At 43.3% G+C, this 12316-nt stretch overlaps 1 long non-coding RNA gene across 1 annotated transcript in view; it reads right to left on the bottom strand.

Moving 5' to 3' along the window:
* LOC138498613 (uncharacterized) overlaps positions 1-11934 on the bottom strand; it is a 206348-nt gene extending 194414 nt beyond the window's left edge. The window contains exon 1 of the long non-coding RNA XR_011278783.1: positions 11895-11934. This is a non-coding gene — a long non-coding RNA (uncharacterized lncRNA). The remainder of the gene's footprint in view (positions 1-11894) is intronic.
* Between the last annotated feature and the right edge of the window lie 382 nt (positions 11935-12316).

The raw sequence follows: 12316 nt of genomic DNA, 5'->3' as shown, positions 1-12316 counted from the left end.
ACAATCCCCACGGACCCTGGCATGACTCCAGTGTTTGTGAAGCAATATCGTTTGCCTCTCGCATCCATGGAGTCCCTTACTGAAATAATTAAGAACCTTGAGTCCCGGGGAATAATTCGTCCAATACACAGCACCTTCAATAATCCGGTGCTGGGAATATTGAAGCCAAACGGCCAGTGGAGACTCTGTGCCGACCTCAGGGAGCTCAACAAACGGGTCCATACTTCCCGATGGCCTCTGCCCTACATTGACCAAGGGCTGGCCCAGATCCAGGGGTCACAGGTATTCACTGCAATAGACCTGACCAATGGATACTGGACTGTGCCTGTCAGTATGGAGGACCAATACAAGCTGGCTTTTACCTTTGGGGGCCAGCAGTACACATGGACCCGGACTCCCTTTGGATACCTCAACTCCGGCAATGAATTCAACATTTTCCTACACAAGGCAATGCCCGACCTGGGTGCAAGGGGTAACCTGGCTTATGTAGATGATGTCCTCATCAAAAGTTCATCTGTGGAGGAACACATAGCGGAGATCCGTTATGTTCTGACACAGTTGAGGGCCGCCGGAGCAAAACTTTCCTTTCAGAAAGCACAGTGGTGTAGAACCCGTGTTAATTTCTTGGGGCATGAGATTACTCCTCAGGGTCTCTGTCCCCAGGAAAAGAAGGTGGAAGCACTCCAGAAACTGAAAGACCCCACAACTCTGCGGGAACTAAGGAGCCTCCTTGGACTGACTAATTACAGCAGAAAGTTCATTGAGGGCTACGCAGAGATCACTAGACCCCTGATTCGTCTCCTGAAGGGGGGGGTCAAGTGGGAATGGGGTCCAGAACAATCCGAGGCAGTAAGACAACTCAAAAGAAGTCTCTCACAAGCACCCTGCCTAGCTTACCCTGTCAGAAACAAGGAGTTCTTCCTGGAGACAGGGTTCTCTAATACGTGCTTGACGGCAGTATTATACCAAAAGCATGACGAGGTCAATAAAGTAATCTCCTATGCGAGCAAAACTTTATCCTCTGTGGAGGAAAAATTCAACGATTGTGAGAAGGCACTCCTGGCAACGGTGTGGGCATTGAAGAATTACCGCCCGTTCATCCATGGGGAACACATCATAGTGGAGACTCCACACCAGCCTCTGCAATATCTCCAAAGTGACAGAATCCGAGCCGGAAATGTGAGTAATTCCCGAATTACTTCCTGGATTCTGTCAATGCAAGGCTTTCCTGTGGAGGTCAGATATGGCCAAAACAAGAAGAGTCCCCTCGCGCAAGGTCTGGCTGACTTGCATGATTGTGCCAGAGAAAACTGTCTCGAGGACGAAAGTCTAAAAATCAAGGACAACATGGAGGCATACCTTAATTCCCCACACAAAGTCTTTGAAGAGGACAAGTGTGAGGGAATGCCCACTGTCTATGTGGATGGATGCTCTTACCATGTTGACAACAACGGGGAGAAAGAACTGGTGGCCGGCGTAGGGAATGCATGGGTGAATGAGTCCCCAGAACCCTCCACTGGATACAAAATTGGGCCCCGAAGTAGACAGGTGGCAGAATTGATGGCTGTGCATCAAGCCATCCTCACTGCTGTCCAACATCAACTCCACGAACTGGTCATAATCACAGATTCTGATTATGTACGGAACAGGTTCGTGGAGCACCTGGTTAATTGGAAAACCAGAGGCATGTTATGTGCTAACAACAAACCCTTGAAACACGGGAAGTTGATCCAAAACATTGATGATCTGGTCACCTCGAATGAGATGACCATCTATTGGAAAAAGATCTAAGGTCATTCCAAAGTAGAGGGACCAGACAAAACTGGAAATGACTTAGCTGATCAGCTGGCCAAAACCGGGGCCATCCAAGGGGATCTAATTGAGATTGAGTCCCTGTTGGGGGAAATCCAGGTCACTGCTATCACTAGGTCCCAGACAAATGCTCACAATGATCTTTCAATTGCACAATGGAGTAAGGAGACCCCTGATGCTGATTTGATTACCGCTCAGAAGGGGGATCCAATAATTGGTCAATTTTACCAACACATTGAGGACCCTGAGAACTTTCCCCTGACGGATACCGATTACAACGGGAAAGAGGACCTTAGAGTGTTGATGAAATGTCCAAAAATGTTCTGGATCCAAGACGGTTTGTTGGTAAGGAAATCCCAAGCTGGCCATGATCAGTGGGTGGTTACTACCTCCTTCCGAAGCCTGATGATAAGTCACGCCCATGATGCGGCTACCGCCGGTCATAGGGGGTTTCATACAACACTTGAGATCTTAAGAGAGGTTGCCTACTGGCCACACATAGGCCAGGACCTCAACCAATATTTGAAGGGTTGTCCTGTGTGTGCACAATTTCAGCCAACATCCCTCACACACCGGGCGCCTCTTCAAAAGAGGGGAATGACACTCCCATGGTCAGATTTACAAATCGACTTTGTAGGCCCCGTGATTCGCTCCGCTAGGGGGAATAAGTACATGTTGACTGTGACATGCTTGTTTACCAAGTGGGTGGAATGTCTCCCAGCCCCAAACTGTAAGGCAGAAACAGCAGCTGCCTTGATGATTAACCACATCTTTTCCCGTTTTGGTCTACCTCAAAGGATTGAGTCAGACAGAGGTAGCCACTTCACCAGTGAAGTGATGACAAAGATGTGGGAGAAACTGGGGGTCAAGAGAAAGCTACACATTGCTTACAGGCCAGCTTCTTCTGGAGCAGTGGAACGCTACAACCGGACAATTGTGAGCATCTTAAAAAAGTTTGTGGCAGATTCTGGGCCAAGTTGGGATATCCGATTACCTCTGGTCCTAATGGCCATCAGATCTACCCCTTCATCTGCAACCAAAATGTCACCATTTGAGTTGATGACTGGACGCAAGATGGTGCTTCCTCAGCATTTGCTCTACAGAACCCAAGAGCAAACGTTGATAAATGCCTCAACAACTCATGAGTATGTGGAGAATTTAAGGAAACACCTTCAGCATGCTTTTGCCTATGCTCAGCGGAATCTAGAAAGATCAGCCGAGAGCATGAAGACCCACTATGATTTAAAAACTACCCGAAAGGAATATAAGGTGGGTGATCGGGCCTATCTATACAATTTCCAAAGGAACCAGGCCAAACAGCGAAAATTCTTGCCTACATGGAAGGGACCCTTTGAGATTATAGACAAGATCTCCCCTGTGGCCTACAAGATCTGCATCCCCAAAGGCGGTTTGGCAGAGGGGGAAGACAAGTGGGTCCACATAAACCAGTTGAAGTGTTGCCATCCCAGGCACACTTTGCAGCAACTGGAGGAGTCCTCGGTAATCCCAGAGGGTGCCGCTCCAGAGTAATTCAATTCCAACCCTAAAAGATCCTACATATAGCCTATCAAATTCTGTGTTTCTCAAGTTTATGTGTTCCTGTCTATTAATTTATAAAAATGTGCATGTTCATATCTGTTGAGTTCTAAAATATATATGCCACCCCACTATATCAATGGTGGGGGAGAAATGTCCATGAATAGGTATTGCCGCTCTTCCTTTGTCGTCCTAGGAGAAAGAAAACCTGGAGACTGGCCAATGAGGACAATCCGGAGACCGGGAGCAGAGACCCGAGGGGCCCGGGGTACCGCCCAATCCTCCCATCAGGACCAGCAAGGAGAACTGATTGATCGACTGGAGGGAGGAAAAGATGCTGAACTTTGCCATTGCAGAATTGGAAGAAGATTATGCGGACATACCAAACGTGGGTCAAAACCTCCTGTGCACTCGACTCCCCATCGACTCAAATTCAAAGTGCAGTCACGTGGGGGGGCTTTGTTGGGTGTCCTGACCCACGTTTGAGCTATCATGCTGCAACATTTGGTGCTGTGGGCTTAGAAAATCCAAGATGGGCAAAAAGCCCACATGTACGCCAGAATAGGAAAACTGTGCAGTACTGGCATGGAAAACATCATGATGGCCAGAACTTCCCAGAAAATGCACAGGGAAATGCATGAAGAATAGGCTGCCACCCATTTTTGCCTAGGTTGTGAGCACAGGAGGGCACTGCCTAAAACCACCATTGGGCTACCCACACAGTAGCCTGAAACCATTGGGAAGGGCAATGCTGATTGCCAAAAGCAACCTAGAACTGTGGGGAATTCATTTTCGTAAATCCCAAAAATGGTTGCATTACCACTACTCACCACTATCAGAAAGCCGGCGTTTTAAAACCACCAGACTTTTGTGTAAAACTGAACAAATGAAACAAAACCAGACCAAGGAAAGACTTGCTAAGAGGTGGATACAATGTAAAACTATACTCTGAAATGACTTGAAGGAAGTAATTATTTAATGTGTATGTAAAAATCGTAATAGACTTAAACTGGGGGACAAAAAGTGACATTTAGCTGAAACCTGGCTTAATGAAACTGAATTCTGCCTGACATCTACCCCCACAGGAGTTAAAACCTGCTAAGCCACTCTTCCCCTTGCCAAAAAGAGTTGTCACCTCTCTGATTAGATTAGGGGTGGAGCAGCTACAGGGAGTTGAACAAAGGCCTGTCCTGGGCCCAGGCAGATGGTTTATTGGGGGGATCGTAAATGGGTTCCTTTTGCACAAAGCCCTTCCTTGACTCAGGCAGAAGTTATATTGGGGGCGTCGTAAAAGTGGCTTCCTCTTGGCAGAAACGGGGAGGGGCAGCCCCCTCTGAGGACAGGCTGAGCTTAAAGAAAGTGGATAGACTGGTTTCTCCACCATGTGACCTGGGAAGACACACCCCTGTTGGCCAGAATATGATTTTAAGAAAGATGTATAACTCATGGTGCGGACTTGTCAAAATTAGCTAAATGATACCATAATTCTTGTGATTTTTCTGCCCACATTTTAAGAGGTTTTAGGACCCGGTGGTCTGATCTGGAGGTTGCTAGCGGAAAATAGGGTTTCACTCCAAATGTCTACATGTTAAAAATCTGACACTTCATCAATTAATGACCATACTCCTTGAGCACATGTGTGTAAATTTGGGTAAATGTCCGATATTGCAAAACCAGTTAAAAAGTGCAAAATGTTGCCATTTCTGAATGCAAGCCCCCAGGAAGAGCAGAGTTTGAACAGAGTATACCTCGTGTGATATGTGATGGGTGCATGTAAATTTAAACAACTGTGTATCTGTGCAATATGTATTTGAATCAAATATAGATTTGTGGGCAAACTGACCAAGGGAGGATCCTCTGACCCATAAAACCTACAGCATCACTCTGACTCACATTTCCTTCCCCAATCATGGGAGAGGGGAGAATTGGGCCAATGACAAGTAGAGAGGGGCAGGCTTAGCTAGGCCCAGGCACACACCCAGTTTCAAAACACATAAAAAGAGACTGCTGGGACAGGTAGAGACATTCAATTCCATTTGCTGCGGAGCATGCTGACCGACGACTTCACATCCAGAGATCCAGACTTCAAATCCATCAATCTCCAAAGACCAGAACTTTACTTCAGAACTTAAAGCAAGGGCCTAAACCCACAAACTGAGAACTCTTCTCAGTAGGCCTCAGCATCCTCAAAATCATTTGCAGACTATTCACAGCCGGGCTGACTGTTGATTCTGGCCTGAAACCCTGCGCCAGAAAGATCCAGAAGCAGTGCTGTACCCAGAGAAAGCAGAGCAGTATCCAGAACCAGAGGCCAGAGATTCAGAGTGACCCAGACCGCTGTGAGCAGAACCAGAGAGCTGACCCAGATCACTGTGAAGTGCCGAGACCAGAACCGGAGTCCAGTCCAAAACCTGACCAGATCCGTGGCGAGGCCTATTTCAAAAATATATTGTGAGTACCTAGCAGAACTGTGCAGAACCAATCTCTTAGTTAAAATAATCTAATCCAAACTATTTTAATCTAACCAGAACTGCCTCCTAGAAGTTGTCACTTGTCATTTTGTAAAGCTGCACCACTGTCACTTGTCAATTCTGCAGCTGCATAGCTGTCACTTGTCATTTTGAGTTTACTTAAAATCCAAAAAACTACCTTTATTTAATCGTCCGTATCTCTGGAACCGTTTGGGCTACGAACTTGGTTTAACTTTCCTCTGAAAGCTTAGAATCTAAGCTCTCCAACAAGCCTAGAACCGACTTCCTTCTCCTTATACTTTCTCTGCAATCACGATTCACGCATTCGCGAATTTTGCCGCGATTTGCGATTTGGCCCGATTTCTTTACTTGTAAAAAGATAGCTGCTTTTGCCTGAACTGCTAAAATTCGTTTGCATCTTAAGAACGATCCCTGAATCATTGCTAAAGTGAGCCTGAACTCATCCCAAGTAGCTACCACTCCCCCTGAACCTCCTAAAGGGAATTAAAACCATTTTCAGCATATTTCTCACTTCATTGCCATCACCTTTTAAAAGCATTTTGGGGCTGTGTTTCAAACTTCTATCTGTGGTCTAAGCTTGCTGGGGTGAACTGAATTATATTTGATTGCATTCCTAAGAACTGTGTGTGTTACTTCCATTTCCTTCCATTTCTTACATTGCATAGGGGAGGGGGGTGAATTGCCAGAGAAAAAGTGATTATATTATCTTTTGCTAAAATCATATCAAGTATTTCTGTACTGCATTTTATTCCTCATTGCTTTTCCCTTGAAATCATAAAAGTATTTTTGCTACTTTATCCATCCTATACTAACTCCTCATTGATTATAAAGAAGTGTGCTAGTGCCAGATTACCCATTGTTGATCAACATCATATGTCTAAGTGTACTATCAGATATTAATTAATTATAAAGTGTGATATCTATATATTGTTTAAATTCTCAAATAAACCTTTTAAACTTGCAAAACAGAACTACTTCTTGGCTCAGTGGGGTCAGGGGGATTCTAAGAGAGGGGTGTTATATAGGGGTAGTCATCCAGAACTCATGAACTGGACATAAAGATATATTAATAAGGGTTTCCATTCAGCATCCCAGACTAGGCATTGACTTAGCTGTAGTGTTGAATTGAATCCTCTTACAATGCAGAGTACTACCTTATGGAAGTTTGGTTGTTAGAACCCATTTCCCACACTGCAAACATCTTTGATATTATACACAAAGCTACCAGTTTTTGGCCACGCCAAAAGGCAAATTACCACAGTAACCATGGGTGTTTTTATTGACCACCATTGCTGGTTTACTTAATAAATTGATATGTTGATAACATCACATCTTGAAGGTCTACATCTGTTATTAGGACACTACCCCGGTCAAAAGAAGGCATTTTGTGAGAGAATTATGTGGTTGATTGTCTCAAAGGTTGAGAGCTAATATGGGTGGAGGTTATGGGCAATTAAAGGTTTTGCATTCTTACATCTTTAACTGACAAGCGATAAATGCAGATCTTGGATGGGGACCATTTGCATAATGTAATGACTGAAGATTGCATTTGGAGATTGCGGACTGGTATCTGAATATGTGCTTATTTGTATGAAAGAATAGGAAGAGAGATATGGCACTGTGTTCAGAAGAACATCTGCATATGGATAAAGAATAAGAACAGTATGTATCTACGTACACAGTTAACAGAGTAGCAAGTTTTGTGAACATTACAATTATGTTTCAATATGAGGATAGATTCTGTAGTCACAAAATGGTGAGCTTATATCTCAATTCAGAACAAATGCAGCAGAGCATTGTCAGAGAAAGGAGCATGAACAGAATTTCTGGTGACTTGCTTTCTGTGACCTACAACTTGACAAAAAATGCACATGATTCGTAACCCATAAGTGTGCAACAGGAACCTCTATCTGCTCCACAACTCTGCGAGAGGGAAACCAATGCCAACAGGTTATACCAAAGCGGATTCATCACAACGCAGAGTGCAGAAGAGAAAGCAACGGCTCAGGGAATAACTCTACCCAGAGCCTAAATTATAAAGATTATATTTACTTACAAGATTGCAGTAAGTTTCTCTTGGTACTGAATCGCACATAGTTCCATCCAGTCCAAAGTTGTAGGCTTTCACTTTGAGACCAATCCCGGCAAAGGTCATATAATCGTTGTTAATGGATGGGTTTATGGGCCTGCCTTTATTTTATTTTATTTTTTATTTGTTTTGATCATATTAGACTTTTATAAAAAGTGTATATAAAACAATTTATCATCTTACAATTAAAATATATGACATGACACATTTCAGGCCCTCTAAATATAAAGAAAAAACAGAAATTTGACTTTAGAGCTTAATGGTGGGTCCTCTAACACATGTTCTCTTTTTGTCCATCAAGTACTAATCAAGAAAGAAACCAACCAGTTTTTTCCTTCCTTACCCCCCTCTTTCTCATAAGTCTCTTTACGATTACTATCCTCATTTCCATTAATCTCCATGGAAAGCAGACCGATCTTTGTAGGACTTGTCCTACTGCAATTGTCATAGCAGTATTATGCCCTGAAACTAAGATTCCAAACATTTTCTGAACACATTCTACTCAATTAACAAATCTTGAAAAATACCTGATTCTAATTTCCCACATTCCTGCGCAGTCTCGAAGCAGATGTTGCATATTTTGTTTTCTTGTATCTGTACACGTTTTGCAGAGAATGGTAGCTTAGTGTTTTTGATCTCTAATACTTAGGATTTCGCCTGTGTAAATTAAGTTTAATCGTGTTCTAAAGAATATATTTCTGGAGTCACAATCCAGATGTCCCCTTAAATACTTTGGCAATTCACCCAGCTTTTTTTCTACAATCAAAAAATCATTTGTTGGTTTTGTGAGCCGCATTTTTGTCCCTGTTTTGATCCAGTCCATTGTTTCTGTTTCTTTCTTTGCCTTCAGAGGATTTTCTTTCAGGGTTTCCAGTGTCCAGTCGCCTTCAGCCAAGGTACCCAGAATTATTTTTTTTCAGCTGTCAAAGAATCTTAGATCTGTCCAATTGGAGCTGCATTTTTATGTCCTCGTAGAGTGAATTTATTTTCAGCATTATTATCAGCCTGTATCACAAAAGCAGTCTCCATCCCACTTGTTGTTTTAATGATTTTAACACAGACATAGGGAGGCAGTTTGGCAAACTCAACAATCTTTTCCAGAGCTGAACTTCCATTTTTTGCCAATCAATGTCCCACAATGTCGATTGTGCCTCCAGCCCCTAAAGAAGCACCGGTATAATTTTTGAGGCATAAAACTTTATTAACGGAAGAATTGAAAATTTACAGAGGTCATAAGAGATTTTTTTCATTTGTGACATCACTTTCTCAACCTTCTGTTTCATTTCTAATTCCACTTTGGTAACTGAGAGTGTTGAGAAAACCGTATAGCTCAAATAAACTAGCTCCTCTGTTCTCCCAATCGGCTCTCCTTTGAGGAACCACTTTCCATAGTTAATATGCTTTGCCGGATGTTTCATCACTAAGATTTTAGATTTCTTGGGATTGATTTGGAGTCCATTAATTTTGGTATATACACTAAGGCCATTCAGAAGATGTAGTACTATTGCTGTCCTGTCAAATAGAACTATGTCGTCTGCATAAGCGAGCCAAAAAATGTTGGTGGAATTCAATTTTGGGCTCGCCATTGTCCATGACTGCAGAAAGGCCCCCAGGTCCGAAAGATACAGATTAAAGAAGAATGGTGCTCCCAGACATCCTTGTCTCACACCTTGTTGAACCCTAATTGAGTCGGTAAAATGACCAGCCTCATCCAATCTTACCATCAATGAAGTGTCCTTATGTAACTCAATCAGTATTGACAACAGATTTCTTGGTGGTCCCCATTCCCTCAGTTTGGGCCAAAGTTTCTCTCTTATTACGAGATCGAAGACCCTTGAAAAGTCTATCCAGGCTCCATATATCGGGCCTTCCCCGTGTTCTTTGGAGTATTCTGCTAACAAATTCAGTGTTAGACCATTTAGTGTTGTAGACATGCCGCGTCTAAACCCTGTTTGGCATTTGGAAAGGACATTTGATGTTTTAGCCCACTCCTCTAATTCAAACAAAAGGATTTGCATAAAGATTCTACTTTCAATATCCAGGAGGGCGATTGGTCTATAGTTTTCTGGTTGAGATCTATCGCCCCCCCCTTGAAAAATGATATAAGAATTGCTTGTTTCCAAGACGCAGGAAATCGTTTTGACGCTATTATCTCATTAAAGAGATTATAGAGGAGGTTTGCCCATGTTTTTACATTGTTTTTTGACACCTGGTAGGTGAGACCGTTAGAACCCGCTGCCTTCGATGATGAGGCACTCAGTATGAGTTCTTCTATTAAGTTTATATCATATTTGAGTTCCCATTGTGTGGTTTCTTGCTCCCCGCCTTTGAAGTCTGATGTATTTTTAAAGTTCTTTGTCAAATACTCTGTCCAGCACTTTTCATTTACCAAGTTGCATTGAACATTATTTGCACCTGCTTTCTTCCCCACGTTATTTATAATTGACCAGACGCTCTGTGAGCTATTTTCACAAAGGGCTGTAAGCATCTGTTCATTGTCTCGTTGGGTTCTCAATAATTTTCTTTCTCTTGACCATTGCTTATAATCTCTTTTGAGTATTTGTAGTTCTCTTCGTTGTTCTATTTGGTTTATGATGTTTTTCTTCGCTTTTCTACAATCTCTGCTTAGGATCTTTTTCCGTTCCCACGTTTCTTCGTCAACTGAGTGTTGATGATGGGTTGTATTCTTCAGTAATCCTGGATTTCGTGGATGGACAGACCAAATGAAGGACTTAAAGCATTCAGGCCTCCAATTTTCCTTTTGCTCTTTCAAGGGGATGTAGTTCAGTTTGTCATTTAGCTTTTTCCCCTCTCTCGTATATTTAACCAGTGTTACTTTACCTTTATTCACAAGTAGGTCCTGGACATACTTCTTCTGATCTTTATTTTTAATATTTTGAAGGCTAGCTTTTATGCGAGCGTGATCACTCTCTTTCCTCCATATGATCTCCAATGCTATTTCCTTCACTTGTACCTCTTCTGAGACAAAGAAATAGTCCAGCGTGGAGAAGGAATTATCTCGCTGCCATGTTGGTCTTGAAGGATTATCTCCCTGAACCGAGCCATTTAGCATGTAAAGTGCCCAAGAGTTTAGATAGTTTACCCATTGTGTTCCTGCCTTTGATCTTTTGGCCAATTTTAAGTTATTCTTGGGGTCTTGGGTTTCTAGGCATTGCGCATTCAGGTCACCTCCAAAGATCACACTGGCCTCTCCATGATATAACGCAATCTTTTCCAGTACTGAGGTTAGCAACATATGAAAGTTTGTAGGCCAATGCGAGCTTGGTTCCAGTATACATTTATTATTATGAGATGTGAATAACCTTCTGGTGTTTGCACCCTTACTTTGCATTCCAGAATACCATCACGTTCTCTATGTATAAGCGTGAACTTGTTACTCAGGGAGTTATTAACACCAAGTAGTAGCCCTCCAGATGGGTGGCCTTTTAGTTTTTGTCTTGCTGGCACAGTAAATATAGTAAAGCCCTCGATTTCTATTGGATGCGTGTGCCAGGTCTCTTGAAGTAAGATGACATCAGGGTTGGAGAAGAAAGCTTCCTTTCTGCTACTTGCTGTAAAAGTGTTTGGTCCACGGGTGTTCCAGCTCGTGATGGGCCTGCCTTTTGTGCCGGTCCCTGCTAGGTAGGCGAGGCAAACACATCATGTGAACTATATTTCTATTATTGTAAAAGTGTCTTGGCAGCCCTACAGAGTCCGGCCGTAGTCATGGGGCCAGGGGGGAGGGAGACATACACTTGGGCCAGCAAACTGCAAACATGGATGAAGGGCAAGGCAGGCCAGACACAACGTGGCGGACATTCACGAGAGGTGGAGAACCTGCAAGGTCTTGCACGACTCTTTATAAGGCACCGACAATTGGCATATTGTGCTCATTATTCCAGGATTTCTGCCTAGACGGGAACAATGCTGCTCACTTACCATAGCCGCCATGCTACGTGCCTCACCTGATATTCCATTTACATTCTTCACCATGCTCCACCACCTGCAAAAGGAGAAAGGAAAAGAAAACAACAAGGCTTCCCAACTGCTGTCTCTGCCCAGGCCTTCTCTTTGCCCATTCTACTTCTCCTGCTTTTTACCGTGCATTACCATCTGCACAGGTGAAAGAAAAATATTAGACAAGCTACAAGTAACACTCACTCTGCCCTTGTGCCGCGCAGGGTGAATCACTTTGCTTTCTCGTCGTATACCTTGCCCGGAGAGATATTCACCCGTGGGACCTTCTGCTGGTCCATTTCTGATTTCGCTGCACCAGACCTGGAAAAAGACAACAGACAAGTGACACAAGGTTAGACCGCACACAGTCCAACTTCTGTGCATCATGCTTATTAGCAAGTGGCAACCGTAGACAGAACAAACACATTTT

Source organism: Ambystoma mexicanum, chromosome 5q (genome assembly GCF_040938575.1).
Source record: "Ambystoma mexicanum isolate Mex_15411 chromosome 5q, UKY_AmexF1_1, whole genome shotgun sequence".
Lineage (NCBI taxonomy): Eukaryota > Metazoa > Chordata > Amphibia > Caudata > Ambystomatidae > Ambystoma > Ambystoma mexicanum.
Note: the sequence above shows the minus strand (reverse complement) of the source record. Positions and strands in the feature narration are given on the sequence as shown.